Source organism: Lygodium microphyllum, chromosome 7, assembly GCF_053477565.2.
Source record: "Lygodium microphyllum isolate KBCC chromosome 7, Lygodium_microphyllum_v1.1.10, whole genome shotgun sequence".
Lineage (NCBI taxonomy): Eukaryota > Viridiplantae > Streptophyta > Polypodiopsida > Schizaeales > Lygodiaceae > Lygodium > Lygodium microphyllum.
This window is the reverse complement of record NC_141141.1, coordinates 145861961-145871234: the sequence shown is the minus strand read 5'-3', so window position 1 is coordinate 145871234 and position 9274 is coordinate 145861961. Positions and strand designations below refer to the sequence as shown.

The 9274-nt window shown below is 41.3% G+C and overlaps 1 pseudogene; it reads right to left on the bottom strand.

Annotated features, from left to right (window-relative positions):
- Positions 1–4116: 4116 nt before the first annotated feature.
- Positions 4117–7259, bottom strand: LOC148034056 (uncharacterized; annotated as a pseudogene).
- Between the last annotated feature and the right edge of the window lie 2015 nt (positions 7260–9274).

Sequence of the window (9274 nt, the reverse complement as noted above, 5' to 3'; positions counted from 1 at the left end):
ATGTAGTTCAACCAATGTGACATTCAATGTGTTAGTTAGTTAGATATATTTACTTAGGTGCTTAATGTATACTTCGTGAGACATACTTTATTGGGTACTTAGTGTACATACTTAGTTCCTTAGTGTACATAGTTAGATGCTCAGTTAAATACTTTAGGCTTAGTTAGATACTTATATACTTAGATACTTAGTAGTTAGTAGTTAGATGCTTAATTAGTTAGGTGGTTACTTAGTGTATATATATACTTAGATACTTAGTACTTAGATACTTAGATACTTAAATACTTAGTAGATATTATTTAGATGCTTAGTTAAATACTTAGTACTTAGATGCTTAGGTAGATACTTAGTTAGGTGGTCACTTAATGTGCATACTTAGATACTTAGATACTTAGATACTTAGAGATAGATGCTTTAGTTACTTAGATCATTAGTTACTTTGGTTCTTAGTTTCTTAGATACTTTGAAACTTAGTTGGTTTGGTACTTTATTAGATAGTAGTTAGATGATTAGTTAAATATTTAGTATGGTCAGTTAGTGTGCATATTTAAATACTTAGATTGATGCCTAGTTACTTAGATACTTAGTTACTTAGTTACTTTGGTAGTTAGTGACTTAGATACTTAGATACTTAGATACTTAGATACTTAGTTAGATGCTTAGTTACTTTGATAGTTAGTTACTTAGATACTTAGATACTTAGTTAGATGCTTAGTTACTTAGATACTTAGTTAGATGCTTAGTTACTTAGATACTTTGATAGTTAGTTACTTTGGTACTTAATCAATTTGGTACTTTGTTAGATACTTTATTGGCTTGGGCTCTTAGTTAGATACTTTGATGCAATTAGAACAAGTTGTCTCTCTCAAATACCAATCTCAGTTAGCACATACTTGGTTACTTTTCTTCTTTAGATACATTAGGTACTAAGTACTTTTGGGCATTTTCAAACTAGTTCAAAAGTGACACAACTTTGTAAATGAGATGACATCTTGCATTAAGATCAAAAGAATAGAATACAAATGTAATTTCATGGGGGGGTTGTATACCTTGTATTGGCAAGGAGTTGGGCAATTTGCAATTGAGTTTCTAGCCTCTTCTCTTCTAACACAATGTGCCTAAGCTCCACTTCTTTTAGTGCTTGTGCCCAGTTGCTCATGCCTTGCTTGAGTGTTGCACCAACATTGTCCATTGACATTCTTTTCTACTTTTTGTTGCATTGGCCTCAGATTTCTCTTCCAATAGATGGGCCCACATTGCTTTCTTTAGTCTTATTCTCATCACACTTGTGCATAGCCCTCTTTATAATGGATGCCCCTCCATTTCTATGTCCTCCTCATGTGCCTCCAAGGGTTGTTCTAGGTCTTGACTTTTAGCTACTGGCACATTGGAATCCTCCTCATCATCTAGAGATAAAATGTTGAGACGAGGGCAAAATTATTTCCACCAAAAGCACCTTGAAGCCCATTGACCTTTGGGGTGGTTGATAGCATATCACCCATTCTTTCATAAAACTCCCATCTTGATTATTTTGCACCTGATATGGCCTCTTGGCATGCTCTTTCATGTATGCCTTCTTTAAGTTATTTCACTTATTTTAGCATTGAGTCTCCGTGAATTCCATTCCACAACTTGCATTCACATCTTGAGCAAATTCAACCCAATGCTTAGTCTTCAAATTCCCTCAATTCAAAGAAATCCATTTATCCTAATAATAGTCAAGAAGAGTGAAAATTTGGAAAGAATACCAAATCTCATTCTTCTTTGTACAAGCAGTTGGCACTTCCACCGCTTGGGTTGGTGTTGGAGAGACTTTTTGCAAGGATAGAGTATTTCTTTGTGAAGAGGACTGTCCAATGAGAGAGCTTACAAGTGATGGGTTTTTGACATGTACATTTGAAGAGGGTAGAGGGTTTGGGATGTTGGAAGAGGGTTGAGGACTTGGAACACTACTTGATGGTTGTGGGGTTGACATAGCTAGAGATTGAAATGGACTAGGCATAACAGGTTGGGATTCCAACACTATTTCATCTTCTAACTCATTAAGATCAAGGGTATCATGTGGACTACACAATGATTCCAAGAAACTATGGTGTGAGTTGAAAGATGGTCGTACAACACAACTTATAGCTTGCACAAAGAAATGTACATACTATATGTCACTTATGCACTTATGCCAATAGAATTCCAACACAAGTTATGCACTTATGCATAAGAATGGGTGGAATAGGAATGGGTACAGTTAGAACTGATTAGAACAATTATTAATTTAATTTAAGATTTAAAACGTAGCCAGAAGGCGCGAGAGGAGAGATGAGCGCAGACAGCTCGCGATAGGATGCGCAGCATTTGAAGAGGAACAAGAAGGGCAAACAGGGAAAGACAGAGTGCGGAAGGATCTCTGAGGGTAGGCGACTCCATAGCTCAAGCTTCAGCTCGATAGGCCATAGATGCGAATTACGTTGGATCGACCGGGCAAACAAGGGAAGATAGAGTGTGGGAGGATCTCTGAGGGCAGGCGACTCCATAGCTCAAGCTTCAGCTCGACAGGCCATAGATGCAAATTACATTGGACTGACCGGTAGATAGGGAAGGGATGACGACAACAGACTAAGCCGTAGATGGCAAAGGGATGATGGCAGAAGCTACTTGGGCTGCAGACAGCGAAGGGGAGAGGGTAGCAGATGACTGTAGCGACTGGACGGGACTGTAGCACCCACAATGGAAATGACAAAGCGAACAGAAATGGCATCCACCAATGGAAATGGCAAAGAGAACTAGAGGAGCTTATTGACTAACGAATTGTAATGTTGCCCAAATAGCCAGTCACAGCCAAAGTAGCTTCGACTACTTCAAAGAACTTGCGTGCAATACCCAAATGCAGAGGCCTGATGTTTATGTGCGCGATGGTGGGGAGACACAGATTGTGAATTGACACAAGCTCCCGGCTTTGAGCGTTGCAGTAGGGTTTAATGTGGGGCTTCCTCAACCTTTTCTTTCCTGTCATTGGCGGCCTCTCCAGGGTCTTTGTCATGTGGCTCCCACTCAACTTCCACAGTGTGCTGCTACGCTTCTTCCATGAGGTCCTCGAGGAGAATGTGCACGGGAAGATCGTCATCATAACCGGGGATTAATCTGGCATCGGCAAGGTATGATCAGAAACTTGTATTTTACTGAATTTTTGTCATAGCTAGACAAATTTTAGCAATTTGGTGTTCTCATGACTAATCTGCCATATGGTGAAAGGAAGATAAATACAATCAATGACATTGCCAATGGGATAACATCAATTCCAGTAGGGATGAATCCCATATACAACAGTAAATTGTATATAATGCAGAAGATGATTGATGATGATGAGAGTGAGAACCTGGGAGGATGGGTTCAGTCGGCATATAATGCAAAAGATTGGCAGAGAGTGATAGATCCAGCTTTATTGCTCCATCCCAATGGATATCAAAATGATTCATCAACAGAACGTCTAGATGAAGTTTATGGAGTCTTGAAAATAGCTTTGCTCTGCGTGAACCACATCCCAAAAGATCGTCCATCGATGAGGGAGATCCTAGATGTGCTGTGCAGCTTGCTCTTAGAGAAGCGAAAGGCTCAACATATAATAAATATGGGCTCAGCAACAGCAGAAGCTCAGGATAGTCCTGACTCCTATCTCTGATAGTCTGCCAGCTTTAATGGGCTCAGCAGCAGTAGAAGCTCAGCTGCTCAGGATAGTCCTGTCTCTGATAATCTGCCAGCTTTAATGTAATGGTCTTGACTCTTGAAGACGCACTCGTCTCCGATTCCATCTCCAAGATCAGTTATAGCCCTTCAGCTGCCAGCAGTACCAAGCCAATGTCCTCTACCTGCCCATATTAACAGCAATGCTCTCTATTATTAATATGAGCACACCACCTAGTTAGTCACTGTATGAATTACTTATCTCTGAAAAGGGACAACACTAGCTGGGAGTACGTTAGTATTCAGGTTTTCTCTCTCAATGTTCAAAATTACTTATCTCTGAAAAGGGACAACACTAGCTGGGAGTACGTTAGTATTCAATGATCATTATCTCATTATCATCATCATCACAATCTGCATGATTTGCTCTTACAATGATCATTATCTCATCATCATAATCTGCCTTGCTGAAATGATCTGCAATTTCTGATTCACAATGCCCTGCAATGTAACAGTTCTACCCTTGTGGCAAAACTCAAGAGATAAGGCATTCAAACTTATACTGATTTTCCCCAATGATTACAGCCAATCACAACCCAGGACAGCATCTATTGGCCCCATATCCAATGCCAGAAGATCACCTGCAAACTCATAATCATCAGAGAACTTGATCCTGGCATCCTAGCAACAATGTCTGCTAATCATATGTTGTCCATTTGATATCTCCACTTTCAGACCATGGTCTATCTCTGTAGCAACCAATCCCACTCTTTGCAATGTTCTGCAATTAATGAAACTGTGAGTGCTACCACTGTTTACCAATACATGAACAGATCTGCCATTAATCATTCATTTCAACCTGATTGTGTCAGCACTTTTGGCACCCATCAAGGCATGAAGTGAGATGGTATACAGTGTAGACTGGGCATCCCAATAAATCTGCTCATCATCCACAAGGACATTACCATTAGCATCACCTATGACATGAAAAGGCATTGTAGGTTGATGCTCCAACACAGAGAGTGTTGGCTTAGGGCCTTTCCTGCCACATGTAGGTTGAATATCAATATCATGCATCACACGAGTGGTTTGCTCAATAGCCCCACCCGGATCAAAGGGTAATGCAGTCCCCTTTGTGGCTTCTGTGTTAGGAGATTCATCTGCATCATGAGCTCCTGTCAATTCCTCATGAGAGACATCATGGGGGTGTGCTACATCAGCCACTTCATCATCATCTGATAATTCAATTATCATGTTGAGTTTGGTTGAGTTGACATTCTTCATTTTGCACACGTCTCGATGCTCAGGTGTCCATTTCTCTCCACACCTAAAGCATAAATTTGCCTTTTTCCTACTATCCATTATGGCCCTGGAATGTTGTTTAGCTTCTGATTTGTCAAAACCAGAACTGGGTTTGACACCTGACTTTGCATCCATGGTCCTGTATGGCTTTGCATATGGCATTTTACTCCCAGTAACCGTTGGATATCGTGGAAAGGGGGCAGCTGTTGATTTCTTATCGATCTAATCAGCAAACTTTGTCTTCTTGTCAGCCTCATAAAAAGTACCATAGGAGCTACATGACAAATGCTTATACTTGCTAGCATATTTTGGCTCAAACGCCTCAGCAAGATGGGCTGCTCGCTCAATGGTTTGAGGATTATGAGCTCTCACATCAGCAGCCAGAGAGGGATTTAAGCCTTGTATAAAATGCAGCAGCTTCCCCTTCTCGAAAATGTCCTGTACAAATAAGGAAAGCCTCAGGAAATATCCAGTACCATTGACACATTTAACTAAAAAGGATGTATCTTTTGTGTGGGCTGAGCCTCAGGAAAAGTCCTTTCAGTTATGGAAGAAGATGGTTTTTGTTGCACCTGTTTTGCAATCACCAAAATGGTCTTTACCTTGTCATATTTTTGTTGATGCCTCAGATATGGCAATTGGGGCAGTTCTGATGCAGGAGAAGGTGAAGGGCTGGTATAGGCCAGTTTACTATGCTAGCAGGGTTTTGTCATCTACAGAAAGGAATTATGCTGTGACTGAACGGGAAGCTTTAGGCATGATCTATTATCTGAATAAATTCAGACATTATTTACTAGGGAACAGGGTCATTTTTCATGTGGACCATCAGGCTCTGTTATATTTGATTGAAAAACCTCTACTGACAGGAAGGTTGGCCAGGTGGGTGCTGTTATTACAAGAGTTTGCTTTTATGATAGTTCATATCCCAGGGAAACAAGATGCTATTGCTAAATTACTTTAGTAGGTTGGAAATAGGTGAACCACCCATTGGTGTGGATGATGAATTGCCTGATGCATCACTTTTTGAGGTTCAAGTTGTTGAATCGGATTCTTGGTATGATCAATTGTTATCATTTTTGCTTGATGGAACTATACCAACTAAGTTCACCCCAGATTGAAGAAGAAAGTTTGCTTTGAAGTCTAGGCCTTTTTTGGTGATTGCTGGAGCACTTTATAAGAAAGGCATAGATCAGGTAATAAGAAGATGCGTGCCAGATTTTGAACAGAAAACTATATTGCAAGAAGCACATTATGGTGCAGCAGGTGGGCATTTTACTGGTGAGATTACAGGGAAGAAAAATTTGCACGCTGGATTATGGTGGCCGACTGTATTGAAGGATGCATTTGATTTTGCCAAAAGTTGTGTAATTTGTCAAAAGAGTGGTCAGCCAGATAATGCAGACAGAATATCTGATCACCCGGTTTTGCCCTTAGAACCATTCCAAAAGTGGGGCATGGATTTTGTTGGACCAGTTAAGCCAACCACTCCAAGAGGGAACATGTATATTCTTGTTGCTACTGATTACTGCACAAAATGGGTTGAAGCAGTAGCACTTAAGGATAATAAGGCTGCCAGTGTAGCCAGATTTCTTTACCACAATATAATGACATGATTTGGATGTCCGGTGGAGTTGGTAAGTGATAGAGGTTCTCATTTCCTTAATGTTGTGATTGTTGATTTGACTAGTACTCATATGATTATGCACAAGAAGTCTACAGCCTACCATCCTCAGGCGAATGGTCAGACAGAGAGTATTAATAAGACACTGATAAGAATCCTCAAAAGAATTGTGGTGGAAAATCAAAAGGACTGGGATGAGAAATTGGATTCAGCTTTATGGTCTTTCAGAACAGCCTTTAAGGTGACAACAGGTATGACTCCATTTCATTTGTTTTATGGGTTAGAGGCTATTGTACCAATGGAATATGTGGTACCCAGTTTGAGGGTAACAGCTGAAAAGATGAGTCCAAAGTTGTATGTCCAACATAGATGCAAATGGCGGCCTGGAATCAAAAAAAGAAGTGCTCAGCGGCACAGGCAAGGCATCACCTATATCAACATAATCCCCATACTGGGGTGCATGCATAGAACCAGCATCATAAGTGCGATGGCCATCAGCCATAAATCCCCTGTGTGGGTCAGGAAAATCACCCTGGCTATCCGACTGATCCCCGTGCTGGGGTGCGGCCTGCTTACCCTTATCATGCATACTGATGGCAGTAGTGATCTGCTGCCTAATGTTCTGACCCATCTGGGTGATAGCTGTATCGTGCATAGCCATAGCAGTGGTGAGCTGCTGTCCCAACTACTGATCCATCTGTTGAAAAGCCCCCTGAAGCATCAAGGCCAATGCATCCAAAAACTGTGTGTCTGTAGGCACATTAGGAACTAGCTGTGAGGCAGGTACACCCTCTGTAACTGGCATCTGCTCCTGCTGAGCAACACCATCGCCGTGCTGAAACGTCTCATCTGATCGGGGTGCACGCTTGGGGGCCATGAGTGCGTGATGGAGTCGATGAAGAGGCTTGAAGAAAACTCGGTGAAGAGGATGGAGAGAATGCTCGAAATGAGCCACAAAGGTGGCTGAGAAGGGCCCAGAACACAGCTGTAGAAGTGCCCTTAAAGAGGGTTTTTTTTTTGGGAAGTCCTAGGACTGTCCTAGCCTAGCTAGGACTGCTAGGACTGTCCTAGCCTATCTAGGACCATTAGGACTGTCCTAGCCTAACTAGGAATGTTAGGACTAGACTAACTAAACTAACTCACAATTAACGAGTTAATTACCCCTCAGGTTAACTAACCTTACTAACATTAGGAAATAGATTAGAAAATTAGTCTAAGGTATGAAAACGTTGGTGGAAATGGTGGCCAGCGGAAGGCGCGGGCAGGTGACGGAAACGGTGGCGGAGGAATGATGGAATCGCGACAATGTATGACAATGAGGGGTGCACCGAACAGGCGCGAAGAGATTGTCAGTCCGGTGGAGATGGCGCAATGGCGGGGCGATGGAGATTGCAGGCCAGTGGAGATGGCGTATTCCGGAGGAGATGGTGTATTACTACCTCGTGGTTGAGCAACACTGGCGAAGACGGTGGCAGGCAGTAACGGTGACGTGAACAAAAAAAAAAGACGCACAGAACTATAGCGAATGGACAGAACAGTGAGGGCGACGTGAGGCAGAGAAGTGACGGTTGAAGCAAGGCTGTTGGTTTCTCCAAACAAAATGTTGAGTTCGTGATTGGCGGAAGTAAATGGAATGGCTCACTAGTGGAATCGGTGCGTGAGCGAGTTTGGCCGCCCTGAGTTCCTTGATTCCAATCGACCTACACTCTCTTTCACGTGCTGGATTCCGCTTGGTTCACCTAGATAACAATAGTTCTGTCCATCAATGCAAAGCTGCTCTGTAGGTGTCAGAATTTTAGGCTTTGATACCAATGCAATGAAGGGGAATTGGGAGATGGAGGAAAGCCACAGAAGGCAAGGGAAGATAGAGAAGGAAGGGGAGATAGGAGTAGCGTGAATTGAGAGAGAGCACATGTGAGGAAGGAAGCCGATTGAGTTGGAGATTAGATGTCAAATCAAATAGGTACCTTACAATCCTTTTGGGGTTGACTTACATAGTCCCCCACATTTCCCACATTTCCCCTACTATTTTCCCATCTATTTTCCACATAAAATCCATGCTTTTCCCACCTTCATTACAGAGAGAATGTAGTGTTCAAGACAACTTTTTTAGTGAATTCAATCACAATTCTATTGCTAATAATACAACATTGTGAACAAATCGTGATTAGTTTTCTTAACACGATATATTAGCGTGATAATGGCTTGTATTAATAATTCCAACTAGTTTTCTTATATAGGAAAATTTTACTATATCTATAGTTTCAACTAGTTTTCTTATCTAGGAATATTTTACTAGATCATCAACTAGGAATTTTAAAAATTTTCTATATAGAAATATTTTACTAGATCACTAACTTGTAAAGTGTTCCACTTTTACTAGTTGAGACTTTTTCTAGATACTTTGATAAGTATCTAGAAAATCTCTCTTTTTTTACTATATGGAAAAGTGTTTAAAGTTCCTTGTGCTTTATAAGGATTTCTAAAGCAGATCAATCATCACTCTATCTCTTCTCGATGTTTCTCATTGGCACAATGTTCATTCAGGTCTTAGACTGACCTAATGACCGCTCTCTCAATCGGATAATGGCGCCCATGCTTCCCATGCCTCGAGTCCCCCTCTTTACTCGAGTAGGCCTTTCTTGTCTCGTACAGTCCGTTCGGAGAATTCACAAG